Below are 14,332 nucleotides of genomic sequence, written 5' to 3'. Positions count from 1 at the left end.
AAAAAAAAAAACAGCTTTTTTGAGACAATTCACATACCATACAACTCACCATTGTCATCTTCTTTTCACTCAAAGAGTAAGTGCAAGGCATTAGGTACTTTTGCAGCTCACACATGTTGCCACTGTTTTTTTTTTTAACTCACTTTGGTATGAGGTGTGAGGCAGCAGCTAGGTCCACAAGAAGTCCATCTCCTCCCTCAGTTTCTCCAACTCTACTCCTGGGTCAGGTATACATTTAGCTTCATTATGAAGGATACTAGTTTCTTCAGCAGGTCCTCTGCATCACTGAAGTTATTGGCTTAGAGGTGGTAAGGGACCAAGACAGGTTCCAGCTTGTCTTTGTTCTTTCCCACTTCATGTCTATCTTTCCTTCTCAACTTCTTGCCATGCTGGCATCAGGACCAGCACCAGACATAGAAGCAAAAGCCAGCCATAAGCTATTTAACCAGTTTCCGCAATTGTGTAAGGTCAAATCCCTATAACAAAAACTATAATATTCCCAGTGGTACTGTTTCTCTGATCAAATCCTGTTACCACTTTACACACTCAAAATCTTTGAGAATCCCTTCCTATCAATAAGACACCCAAAGGTATAATTAATGGATAGTCAAGTGGCATATGCAACCTCCACTCCTAATTCAAAAATTTCTAGAGGGTATTTCATCCAATCACCGCTTTATGAGTTCTTGTTTCTTACAGAATTCAGCTCAGGATGATTGTTTAGATCTTCCCCCATATTCAGCTTTGATATCTCAGACAAGCACCAAGCTTAGATAAAATAGCCTGGGGGTAAAGAATAAACTTTTAGATTCATTGAATATGGAAGCACAATTAACAATACTGGTTAGGTTGGCTAATCAGCACCTTAGGGTAAATTAATTCAAGAGGTATGGAATGCTACTGTAAATGAAATGAAAATTAAAATACGGTTAAAATTTAGAACGTGTGATTTTTTAAATGTATATTGTGGAATTATCTCCCCTATTTGAATGTATAATTGGTATAGGTATGTTTGAATGGAAATTTCTCCCTTATTGGGTAAAATTTAAGAAGGACTAATACATTCATCGACCCTCTGGTCAGCACTAGTTGAAGATATAAAATGAGAGCTCTTACAGTTACCTAAGCCAGGTCTTGCCTGCTGCTGTTGTGGAACTGGGTCCCTCACTTCAACAAATTGTTCAAGGATATTAAGCCTGGTTCACAGGTAGCAGTTCTAGAATTGAGGGTCATGGATCAGTATGGAAAGCTGAAGCTCGGTGTCCACTAGAAGGTAAAATTCTTATGAAGGAAGATAAGAACAACTTAGTCCAGGGGGCTAAATTATAGACTGTGTTCCTGGCAGTGATGGAAGAATTAGATACAAATAAATGTCCTACTCTTTGCGTGTATATGGACTCTTGACCAATGGATTTGCAATTTGGTCTAGCAAATGGGCCACAAATAACTGGATGATAAAAGAGGTCCTGCTCTTTGGAAATCTTTATGTAAATTGTAAGGGCAAACCAAAGTGGGACATGTTGATGTTCCCTAAAGAGGCCTTATGCAAGGAATCAACAAGTCGATACCTTAGTTTGACCTCTGTACGCGGCAACCTGGGTCTATGAATCAGTAGACATGCAGTAATTCAAACCATGTAGCAATGGGCCATATGACAAATATCCCAGTGGCCCTTACTGAAGCTCAAACTGTTAACAATAATTATTCTGGGTGGTGTGGGGGTGTATAGCTCAGTGGCAGTGCGAGTGCTTAGCGTTTATGAGGTTCTGGGTTCAATCCCCAGTAAATCAAAACAAATAATAATAATTATTATTCTGTTTGCTAACAGAAAAGGCAATGTTTGCGATTAGTCCTGGAAATTATTCTCAGGTCCAGCCCATAGCTGGCAAGTAGATAATACTGACCCTTTATCTATTGCCGTGGGGAATCTAGATGGATATTGACAGAATTTGATACGTATTCTGGGTTTGGCTTTGCACACCTAGTGACTAATGCTTTAAATACTATCAAAAAGCTAAAACAGTAATATTATACCTGTTTGGCCCTCCTAGTTACATTTTCTTGGATCAAGGCATTCAATTCCCTACCCACATAATGCTACAATGGGCAAAGAAACATCACATTCAATGGACTGGACTTAACTATATTCCTGATCACCCTCAAAGTAGTAGATTAATAGACAATTGGACTAAACCCAACAACTACTTTAAAGATGTAGGGATGATAGTGGATTGAAGGATTGGACCATAGATCCCTAGCTTGTATTTTGCAACTTAACATGAGGATGACTAAAGTAGGTCTCCATTAGATAAGCTGTTATGCTTTTACAGTGGAAGTAGGGAAAAAAGAGTGGGAAATGATACAGAAATTTAAAGACAAGACTTCCATAGTTTACCACAATTTTCTTCTCCAATGCTTGGTCTGTTTAGGCTGATATAGTGAAGTATCTTGGACTAGATGGTTTACAAACAACAGTTCTGGAAGTTGGAGATCACAATGCCAGCATGGTCAGACTCTGGTGAGGACCCTCCTTCAGGGTGCAAACTGTATCCTTACAAGGTAGAGAAGAGGGACCAGCAAGTTCCCTCATAACTTTTGTAAGGTCACTGATCCCATTTATGAGAACTCTGCCCTCATGACCTCATCTAATCCTAATTATCTCCCAAATACCTTACCTCCTAACACCATCACATTGGGGGTAGGGTTTAACATTTGAATTTGCAGGGTACGCAAAATTAAGTCCATAACAAATGCCAAATCAGTAGTCCCTTGACTAGGGCTCCAGAGGATGATAATCTAAAACAAAATACTGTGTCTATTAATTTGAACCTAATGCAAGAAATCCAAAGAGATTGGTGGGATAGATTATCTCTCCCCCTACTTTGCCGCAATGGGGCTAATTGTGCAAATGTTTTGTTGCCTAGTGGTCAGGATAGACTCATTTTCTCTACTTATCCAATCTGAGCCCCTACCACTAGGGAATGGATTGCAAGGGAAGTCCACCCATGTCTCATCTTGCTATCAGCCATATAGACTAGCCCAGTGGTTGAACCAGAGGGTTCTACTTCAGGGGAAAGGTCTGGATTAAAATTAATGACTAATGAAAGAAAAGTGAAGTCATTGCTGAGAGGAAAGGAGCCAATAAGTGAGCTTTATTAAAGGGAAAATTCAACAATTCTGATGAGACTTACAACAAGAGAATAACATTCTGTCTTAGCTTGACTCAGATACCTGTTGTGGAGAAGGACCCTGACAAAACCTTTTCCTCTTTTGAAAAGCCAAGACGTGAGCTGAATGAAAAATAAACATACTTCCAGAAGCAGTCTGCATTCTCAAAATGAATGAAAAAAGGGAAGCTGACTATATAGAAAAATACTAATATGGTGATGTCGTTTGATTTTTGTTTCATGTGAAATTTTTCCTATGCAGGATAATTAGCCTAAGGAAGATGTAGACTTGATTAATGATAGATTGATTATGGTTTTTAATCATTCAGCAGATGTGTACCTTAAAGTTCAGATAGCTATAGATCAGGGAGGAAGATGTATTATAAAATCAGTATAAAAATACAAGAAAATTTATGCTGGTATTAATGAATGGTTTAGTTCTATACCAACTCCTCACTGGTTATTGCGAATGTTTAGAATCCATTTGCTTTTCAATTGTAAGGCAAATTAATTTCTGTCAAACTAAGGATAATTGTTTAATTGTAGAAGGCTCTTGACCACGGATCAAGGTGGTGGACTCTACAGAGACAGTCAATTCCAACAGGCCAGGAATCAATATGAACTATTTTCCTAAAGTTCTTGCATGGCACTGACCCATGGTCAAGACATGAAACATTAAGAAATAGTATTTTGTAACCATGGGTCCAAGGAGTTTCGGGTGGTTGTGGTTGGCACCACTTTGTCAACATTGGGTTACTAATATCAGGGAGATCAATGTTTTACATCTGGGCTCAGCTCTCCTGTTGCAGGAATATGTCTGTGTGACCAGCAAATATAAAAAACTGCACCTAAGACCCCATTGTGGGCTTTCTGCCTCCATGGTATCCTGTGATCACATCAGTGGTTCCTGCTCTGGGAGAAACTACATCTGGCCTCAACTCATAGAGGGTGAACAAAGCAGCCTGAGCTGGCCTCTCAGGACCCTTTAGAGTGAGGCAACCTTTGCTGTGATGCAATTTATTTTAATGCAATTTACATATTCTTTTCCTGTAATAAACTACATTTGTAAGCATTGCCATTTTAAGTCCTATGAGTCTTCTTTAGCAATAAAACTCTACCTACTACTTTAAGTGCATATATAGATATTTTACATTAAATAAAATACTCTAAGACAATAAAGCCACGCAGGTTAGGTTATCACCAGGGGCTCTGAAAGGATGACAAAAGGACGTAGTATTACATAATTAAGAGAAAAAAAAATCAGGATATTTTGACTCCAGACCCTCCACTATTGAAGAGTCAAAATTAGCTGCTCCAATTCCATTTAGAACCATCCTCAACACATAGTAGTTTATTTGAAAGTAAAATACTTGGCTAAACTTTTAGGTGCTATGATATCACAGTGTGGTCGGCCAAAAGTATGTCGCATTCCAACAAATGATTTTATGATATTTAAAACATGTAATTCTAGAGTCTCCTCTAACTCCAAGCTAAGGGCATGACGGTTCACATCTAAAGTGAAACTCTGGGGAAGTTTAAGGAGAGGTTTTCATGAATAAATTGATATTTTTGATGATATACTTTTGTAGCATCCAACATGAATTGAAATGGGAAGAAGCTGGAAATGGAAACCTCACATAGACTTTTCAGCTCTTGGATATAGTTATCTAGGGCTAGGGCAAAAGTTTTGAGATGGCATAAGATCAGTTAGATCCAGATGATAAGAATGAAGAGAGATTATATTTAGCGGTAGTTTGAAAGCACAGTATAAAAACATAGAAATCTTACCCTAAAATTATAGAAAACAAGGTCTTTGTATTTGAACAAGGGACAAAATTTAGGATGCAATTTTCTGAACAAAATGATCTATATGGGTGGAGGCCTACTCTCCCTAGTGGAAGACTGACCATACTTACAAACATAATTTGGGACCAGATATCATTTCCAACAATTAAATCATAGATATTGAGTAATATAAGGCCAAAGACAGACACTGGTTACTTAATGACTAAATAAACATGACACAGAAACAGAACACAGAGTCCTTGGCTTTGATAAATAGTTCTCCACCCAAATACTGGAAATCACATAAGCAGCAACTTCCATGAAATTATGGATGACTGTCCACCAATTACTTGTAAGCAGAGCAGATAGATCATCAGAGACTGTCTAAAATAAAGCCTCATAGTAACTAGCCAGCAATAACTGAGCATTTTTGATGTGCCAGCTCTCATGCTGTGTGCAATTCTGACAATAATGCAATAGATAACATTATTATCTTTTTCCAGATGAGGAAACTGAGGAATATAACATCACTCCAACTTTCTGACTTCAGAGTCAGAGCTTTTAATTACTGTTCACTAAAACTCTAGCCTCCACAAGCCATTGTTTAATGACTTGTGCAGAATGGCTAGTGGCAATGGTGGAGAAAGAATTTCTGAAAATTAAGCAGCTTACTCGACTTTAATCACCAAAAGTTCTTCAAACAAAGAATTCATAATAATTTATTCTACCTGTTTTTTTCTCTAAGTTATTCATAATTTGTATAAATTACAGCACCAATTAAATTTCCGTTTTTAAGTCTCTTCAGCAAGTGGTGTTGGGAAAATTGGACAGCTGAATGTAAATCAATGAAGTTAGAATACTCCCTCGTACCATACACAAAAATAAACTCAAACGGGCTTAAAGACTTAAACATAAGACAAGACACTATAAACCTTCTAGAAGAAAACACAGGCAAAACGTTTTCTGACATAAATCTTAGCAATGTTCTTCTAGGGCAGCCCAGGCAATAGAAATAGAAGCAAAATTAAACAAATGGGACCTAATTAAACTTACAAGATTTTGCACAGCAAAGGATACCATAAGCAAAACAGAAAGACAACCTATGGAATGGGAGGAAATATTTGCAAATGATGCGACTGACAGGGCTTAATTTCCAGAATATATAAAGAGCTCACATGGCATAATAATAACAACAAACAAACCAAACAACCGAATCCAAAAATGGGCAGAAGACCTAAACGAGCAATTCTCCAATGAAGACATACAAATGCCAAAAAGGCACACGGAAAAGTGCTCAATGTCACTAATTATCAGAGAAATGCAAATCAAAAATACAATGAGGTATCACCTCACACCAATCAGAATGCCCATCATTAAAAAGTCCACAAACGATAAATGCCAGAGAGGATGTAGAGAAAAGGGAACCCTCCTACACTATTGGTGGAAATGTAGTTTGGTGCAGCCATTGTGGAAAACATTATGGAAATTTCTCAAGAAACTAAAACTAGAGTCACCATATAATCCTGCAATCCCCACTCCTGGGCATATACCAGAGCGAGCCCTAAGTTGAAAAGATACATGTACCTCAGTGTTCATAGCAGCACTATTTACAATAGCCAAGACATGGAAACATCAACGGATGACTTGGATAAAGAAGTTGTAGTGTATTTATACAATGGAATACTACTCAGCTATAAAAAAGAATAAAATAATGCCACTTGCAACATGGCTGGACTTGGAGATCATCATGCTAAGGGAAGTAAGCCAGATAGAGAAAGAAAAATACCATATGATATCACTCATATGTGGAATTAAAAAAAAAAGATAAATAAACTTATATATAAAACAGAAACAGACTCACAGAGATAGAATACAGACTTGTGGTTGCCAGCAGGGAGGGGGGTGGGAAGGGATAAACTGGAAGTTCGAGATTTGTAGATACTCGCTGGTATATATAAAATACACAAACAAGTTTATACTGTATAGCACAGGGAAATATATTCACTATCTTGTAGTAGCTTACGGTGAAAAAGAATATGAAAATGAATATATGTATATTCATATACGACTGAAACATTGTGCTGTACACCAGAAATTGATACAACATTGTAAGCTGACTTTACCTCAATAAAAAGAAAAGAAAACCATTAAAAAAAATATATCCCCCCCCAAAAGACACTCAGTCCTACTACTCCACACTGTTCCTGGGGAGTGAGGGTGGGTTAAACTGTCCTGTTCCTTCCATAGGAAGAGTTTCATCCCATGGACCCTTCTCCCTCAATCTGCCCTAGGCTAGCCCTAGGGTCTCAAACAGGGACTACAAGAGTAGAAGGAAGTCAGCACAAGTCCCTATAAGAAGGCAGACTATATTGCATAGCAATACTAATCTGCCTTTGCTGGGCAAGAAGTTTCCACCAGCTGGGCACTCATTCTCAATGGCTCTGGTCTTAAGTAACTGTGAGCTTCAACCAGGTGGGCAGCAACACTGCCAGTCCCTTGGTCATATATAAGGTAAGTATATCTCTCAAGGGCTTGCATTAGTGATTCTTCTTGAGAAAATCAAAGTCTAAATTCATATTGAAGAAAGAATGTGTCCTCTGTCATCACGACTCCCTGTTGAGTTAAGAAGTTCCCAATAGTTTTTTTCCTATTCCTCCAAGGAGCTTGAGGGCATCACGAATTTATTTACTGGACATTAAAAATCTCCTCTCTCTCTCTAACTCAGAGATTGGCACCAGCCTCAATTATGGTCTTTGGACTCAGATACTCCTGGTAAGAGCTGAGAAAGAGAATACTTTCTATCATAAGAGCATGGTCCAATGAAAGCAAGGACTAAAAAAGATCAGGGAAAAGAAAAAAACAAAAACAAAAACAAAAAACAAAACAAAACCCAACAGTTGATAGCCTGAATGCCTAACTCCAGGAGAATGTTTTCATGTTCATTCATTCAAATACCATTATTAAGTGCCTGCTATTTGCCAGGCATTGTGTATATGAAGGTAAGTGAGATGTAAAAGATGTAGGACATGATTCTTTGAGAACTCATAGTTTAATGGAATATTTATTTTTGAGAAATTGTTTGGTTCGGTTTTTTAACCTCTCATCTGAATTTGCTAAATAAACCACTTTGATTTCCTTGTTCTCAAAGCACAGTTAGTAAAATTTCCTGTGAATCTCCAGACCTGATTGCCTAGGTTCTTAAATGTACAATATTTGATTTGTACAAGTCTGCGATTTTCAGTTTCTGCCTCCTTATCTAAGTTAATCTCAAAGTAGAAGCCAATCTTAAAGAGGGTTCCCTCATTAAACCTAGATCAGATCCTAAGCAGCCAGCCAGCTCAGTGCTGCCTCCTCCTGGATTCCTTTAAGTAAACCAGAAAGAGAAAGAAAAATACCATATGATACCACTTATATTCGGAATCTTGAAAAAAAAAGACAAACGAACTTATTTACAAAACAGACTCACAGACATAGAAAACAAACTTATGGTTACCAGAGGGGGAAGAGGGTGGGAAGGGATAAATTGGAGTTCAAGAATTGCAGATACTAAATAATATATATGAAATAGATAAATGACAAGTTCAGACAGTATAACATAGGGAACTATATTCAATATCTTGTAGTAACTTATGGTGAAAAAGAATATGAAAACGAATATATGTATATTCATGTATGACTGAAGCATTATGCTGTACACCAGAAACCGACACAACATTGTAAACTGACTATATTTCAATAAATATATATACAAAGAAAAAAGAATTAAAGGTGAAGAATGCATTCCTTCAGCGAACGAGAGAAAAAGAAAGCAAAATAAACACCACCACCACCACCAAGAGCAAATGAACCTAAAGCTATTGTGCAAACTTAAGCCCCAAAGTTAAATTTTAAAAAAAGCCTCTAACCAAATAGTCCAGGGCAGTTTATTTCTCCATCATTCACAATCCTCTCAATTCCTTTGTCTCAACCAAGTATTCAGATACAATTATTTAGGAGGGATAAGTAGAACATTTGTCTATTTTCCTTCCTACAAGCCAGCATTATCAAAACAGTATTTGCATTTCCATGGTAACTCCAAACCCCTCACTCATCTTTGTCTTCACTATGGATTCTGATGCATTCCCACTATCCTCCCTGTTAAGGTGCGGTTGTGAGAAATAGATGGGCTAGACGATTGGAAAGGGAAGCCAGTGCAGACCTAGAGAGCCACTGAGTAATTATAAATTAGAGTTTTTTTGGTATAACATGACAAAGAGCTGTGACATGGAAAACAGTTCCCATATATTATATTGTATAAAGGAAACTTGCTTTGACCTCATTTTATTCTCATTATCCCTTTTCTCCTTTATGGTCTTTTGCAGCTTTTTTGTTTCTGTCTTTTTAAATTGGATTTACATTTCTTTGTTTTGTCCTTTTTATCTCTAGCCCTCCTTTTCCGTTTTCTTTACACTGCTTAGTACATTGTAGAAATGTATAAAGTTTCTCATACTGCACTTTTTGTTCTTGTATAGGAATTGGGCAAGAGTTTAAGACACAAGAAATGTGTTATAGTCATTTTCTGCCTCAGTAGAGAAATAGTGCCTTCTAGTGTCTGCAATAACATTTTGTATTTGCACACATTTCAATTCATCTGAAAAGTAAGAGTATTATTTTATAATACTTCATAATAATTTTACTTTTTGTAGTTTTCCTACCATATGTAATAAATATATAGATAGTATTAGTATCCCCATTTTAAGATTTAAAAGCCAGAATCATAAAACATTTATTTAATCTTGAGCTGATGATAGCACTTAGATCAAACACATGACAGGATTAGAAAAATATTCCATTTAATTAATTCCCCATCCAGCTGCCGTTGGTCACCAACCAGTGAGGAGACAGATCATGAATATATGATTCATGGTATTTCCAAGACCACTAAAGGAATGGATAGAGAACTGCAAAAGCTGATTGCCTAAGGGCACCATAAACAGGAAATGTTACAAAAGGGTTGTTCAAAATTGCTTTCTCGCAAGGTAACCCTTTTAGGAATGAGTTGACTGACATGTGTTCTTTGGTTCTGCTGCTCCTGAGTCACCTCCGCTTCTCCTGGAACTGGCCGTGTTCTTTTGGATAAGAGCAGTGCTCTCAGAGAGGCAGATATATTCTTAAGAGGTTTATCAGATGTGAGAAGTTAGCTGTTGCCCAGTATTTCTCAACTTATTGTGGATTTGGATAAACATTCCCTGATGGATTCTTACTTGTCGACAATTATGAAAAATGAGGAGTAAGTATGTGCATGTGTTTATCTATGGTATAGTATTAGTGTTCTGAAGAGAAACAATCATTAGGGGGTGTGCGTGTTTATTAATTTATATTTATTAAGAGATGTATTATAAGGAATTGGCTGTGTAATTATGGGAGCCAACAAGTCTGACAGTCTGGTGGCTGAGTAGTTAAGCTGGAATCCAGGAGAGCTAGTGTAGTTCCAGTCCAACTTCAAAGGCCTGAGAACCAGGAAAGCCAATGTTTCAGTTCCAGTCCAGAGGCTGGCAGGCTCGAGGCCCAGGAAAAGCCTATGTTTCAGTTTGAGCCTGAAGGGAAGAAAAATTCTCCCTTACTTGAGGGAATGTCAGCTTTTTGCTCTATTCAAGCCTTCAACTGATTAGATAAGTCCCATTCACTAAATTAGGGGGAAATTTGTTTTAGTCTACTGATTCAAAATGTTAATCTTATCCAGAAACACCTTTACATATACACCCAGAATAATGTTTGACATAATATCCAGGCATCCCAAGGTCCAGTCAAGTAGATACATAAAATTAACCATCACAGGTATTATAAACATATAAATGAAAATATGTTTATTTCTTTGTCCTGCATACTCTTTAAAATGTTTATAATAAGTGTATCATTTGAGTATTTAGTCTTATGAATATCTTTATTCAAAGTGGTATACTGAACAATCTCTAAATGAGTTATTGTATACAGTGCCCTTGCTTTGCAAATAACTGGAAAGAATATAGAAATAATATTTATTGAACACCAACCATCTCTTTGGGATTAGCTCTGTGTCTATACATTTAACTCTAACAACAATCAATTGAAATAGGTAAGATTACTATCATTTTGAAAATGAAGAAACTGAGACTCAGAGAGATTAAATAACTTGACCCAAAGTTGCACAATTAGGAAGTGGTGGAGCCAGAATGTGACTCTAGAAATGTTTGACTAAAAGTCCATACTCTGTCTATTCCAATTTGTTATCATTAACAAGTTATATGAGTAGAGGCAAACTAACTTTTCCAGACCTCAGTGTTCTCATTTGCAAAATGACTGTGAGCTAGATGATTTCTTAGATCTCAATTGTTATGCAGAGATTTCAAATTGTCTACCCAATATCTATTAACCTATTCTCCCTTACCAATAGAATGGGTACAAACTCATTTGGCATTCATACTTCCTTTTGCTTTTCACCTTTACCCTCATTCCTACCTGGAATACAGACATGAGGCTAGAAGAGAAGCATTGTGTCCCAATTCGTTGGTGCAATGTTTGTTTTCTAACTGTTCTCCTAGTTAATGATCTTTTCAACTCAATACCAGGATCCAATGTTGACCTTCAAAGTAGAGTGTATCCTCCCCAGGGTAGAAGCAAGATAATTATAGGTGTAAAAAAGAAATATGCATATGTTTAAAGCTGTGGGGTTTTCCTAAATACAGAGAAAACTTTTTCATTGATGTAAATTGGAAAATACAAAAAAGTAATACACAAGAAAAAAAAGAAGCCTGTTATTCCATAATTAAGAGAAAGAGAAAAGCATTTTTGAAATGTTGCTGCATTTGACTTCCACTACCGGTCATAGTGGAATAATCAACTGTAAAACTGCACAAAACATATTCAGCAACTACTTTCAGACAATAAACAGCATACACCAGCTCTCTGTCTGGGGGCAGTTTCCTAAGTATAGTGCAGAGCTTGAGTCTGAGCAGAGGACAGAGGTCCTACTGAACTCAGGAGGCTGATATGAGAGTTTATGGCCTCTGAGTTGGCTAAAATCTCTGGGACAGTGCACTAGAGAGGAACAAGCTGTACAGAAAGGGTGCTCCAGATGTATCTATACAGATACATAAATATAGATATATAAATACATAGACACATAGATCTAGATCTATAAATATATATAGCTATATATATCTCCTATCAACACAGAAAAAGCATTTGATAAAACTCAGTAACCATTTATAACATAAATTCTCATCAAATGAAGAACAGAAAAGAGCTTCCTCAGTCTGTAGAAACATGTACAGATACTGCAGCTAGTATCATACTTAATGGTGGACTAGGGAATGCTTTCCCTCTAAGATTGGGCATAAAGATAGGATACCCACATTCACTTCTATTATTATTGTATTAGAGCTCTTAGCTAAAGCAATAAGGTGAGGGAAAAAAGGATAATAGAGATTTAAAAGGAAGAAGTACAACTATTTCCATTTGCAAATTGGTTATTGATTGCTTCCACTGAAAATCCTAGGAAATATACCAAAAAGTGCTATAATTAATTTAAAAATTTAGCAGGGAAGCCAACTAGAGAATCAATTGTACATCAATATATTAGCAACAAACTATTGGAACATAAACAATTTTAAATACTATTTACAATAGCATTTAAAAATAACATATTTAGGAATAAATTTAAGAAAAGTTGTCCAAGACCTCTTCATTGAAAAAGAGTAAAACATGACTGAGAGAAATTAAGGATATAAATAATAATAAAAAAAAAACCCTTATTCATGAATTGGAAGACCCAAAATTGCCAGTTATCCCCAAATTGGTCTATAGAGCCAATGTAATCTTAATCAAAATCCCTGAAGACTTTTAGAGAAAAGGACAAACTGATTTTAAATTTTATATGGAAATGCAAGAAACTAAAATAGCCCAAACAATTTTGGATATTTATTATTTCAACACTATTTGTTGAAATACTTTCCTTTCTTCATTAAATTGTTTTGATGCCTTTGTCAAAAATAAAATGATCCTTCCATCAACAGATGACTGGATAAAGAATTCCATATACAGTGGAATACTACTCAACTATAAAAAAGAATGAAATAATGCCATTTGCAGGAACATGGATGGACCTAGAGATGATCATATTAAGTGACAGAGAAAGACAAATATGATATCACTTATATGTAGAATCTAAAAAAAATGATACAAATTCTATTTACAACCCCAAAACAGACTAATGAACATAGAAAACAGACTATGGTTACCATGGGGGAAAGGGCAGAGAGGGAAAAATTAGGGGTTGGGCATTAACAGACACACGTTACTATATATAAAATAGATAAACAACAAGGATCTACTGTATAGCACAGTGAACTATATTCAATTTCTTGTAATAATAGATAATGGAAAAGAATCTAAAAAGACAAAAATATATATGTATGTATATGTATAACTGAATCACTTTGCTGTACACCTGAAACTAACATTGTAAATCAACTACACTTCAATAAAAAAAAATTTTTTTAAAAGAAAACACATTACAAAGTAATTTTGAAAAAAGAAAAAAGCCATCTTATGAGTGTGGATCTATTTTAGGGCTCTCTGTTTTGTTTTATTGATATATTTAGTGATTTGTATGCCAATACTACACTATCTTGACTGATATATATAAGGCTGTTGCTTCTGTGTCTGTTTCAGGAGGCTGTAGTCCATAGGGCAGGAACTCAGGAAAGAAAGATGGATGTGAACTGGGGGAAGCAAGAACAAACTGAAAACTGGGGTTGAGCTGGACATCAACAGGGTGGACAGGAACTCAGGTAGGTCTTTCATCACCTCCAAGTTTCCAACTTTAATGATGGGGGTATAATGCAAGGAATAAAGCTGGTGCCTTTTATCTAAGAGTTATCCTGTCACCCTCCCCAGGAGCTGGAGAAGCTGATGGAGGAGAATTGGTGGGAGCTAGAGTTGCTGTAAGTCTGGCAGTTGCCCCACACTAGCTGGGTGAGACAGCAGATAACAGACAACTATAACACTTGCTGGTGTTCTGCACTGACAGTACAAGTTTTAAAAGATGGCTGCTCTTCGTTTCTGCCTTCTAACTCTCATGTAAAAAAATCCCTCATGGTCCTGGAGCTATGTGTTGGGCAACAGTTCTTCATGGTTCTCTCATTTTCCTGTACACCTTGAGAGCAAAGACAATGTCAGACTTTATTCTGAAACATCTTTTAAAAAAATATTTCTCTTGAAAGAAAGAGGGTTTTCCATTGGGACAGAGTGCAGATTTGTTTACTTTCTGGTATAATAAGACAATAATATGATAATATCACCTTCCAAGGCAAAGGTTGGACGGATTTGCTTGCAGTCCATAATAAAAGATTGGGAGTTTT

General features: G+C 36.5%; 1 long non-coding RNA gene across 1 annotated transcript in view; it reads left to right on the top strand.

The window, feature by feature from the left end:
- The window catches only part of LOC105089335 (uncharacterized), a 29,287-nt gene extending 14,955 nt beyond the window's left edge, over positions 1-14,332 (top strand). Inside the window, exons 2-3 of the long non-coding RNA XR_010381588.1 lie at positions 13,644-13,762; positions 13,869-14,332. This is a non-coding gene — a long non-coding RNA (uncharacterized LOC105089335). The remainder of the gene's footprint in view (positions 1-13,643; positions 13,763-13,868) is intronic.

This window comes from Camelus dromedarius, chromosome 1 (genome assembly GCF_036321535.1).
Source record: "Camelus dromedarius isolate mCamDro1 chromosome 1, mCamDro1.pat, whole genome shotgun sequence".
Classification (NCBI taxonomy): domain Eukaryota; kingdom Metazoa; phylum Chordata; class Mammalia; order Artiodactyla; family Camelidae; genus Camelus; species Camelus dromedarius.
The sequence above is the reverse complement of the archived record's forward strand: the minus strand, read 5'-3'. Positions and strand labels throughout refer to the sequence as shown.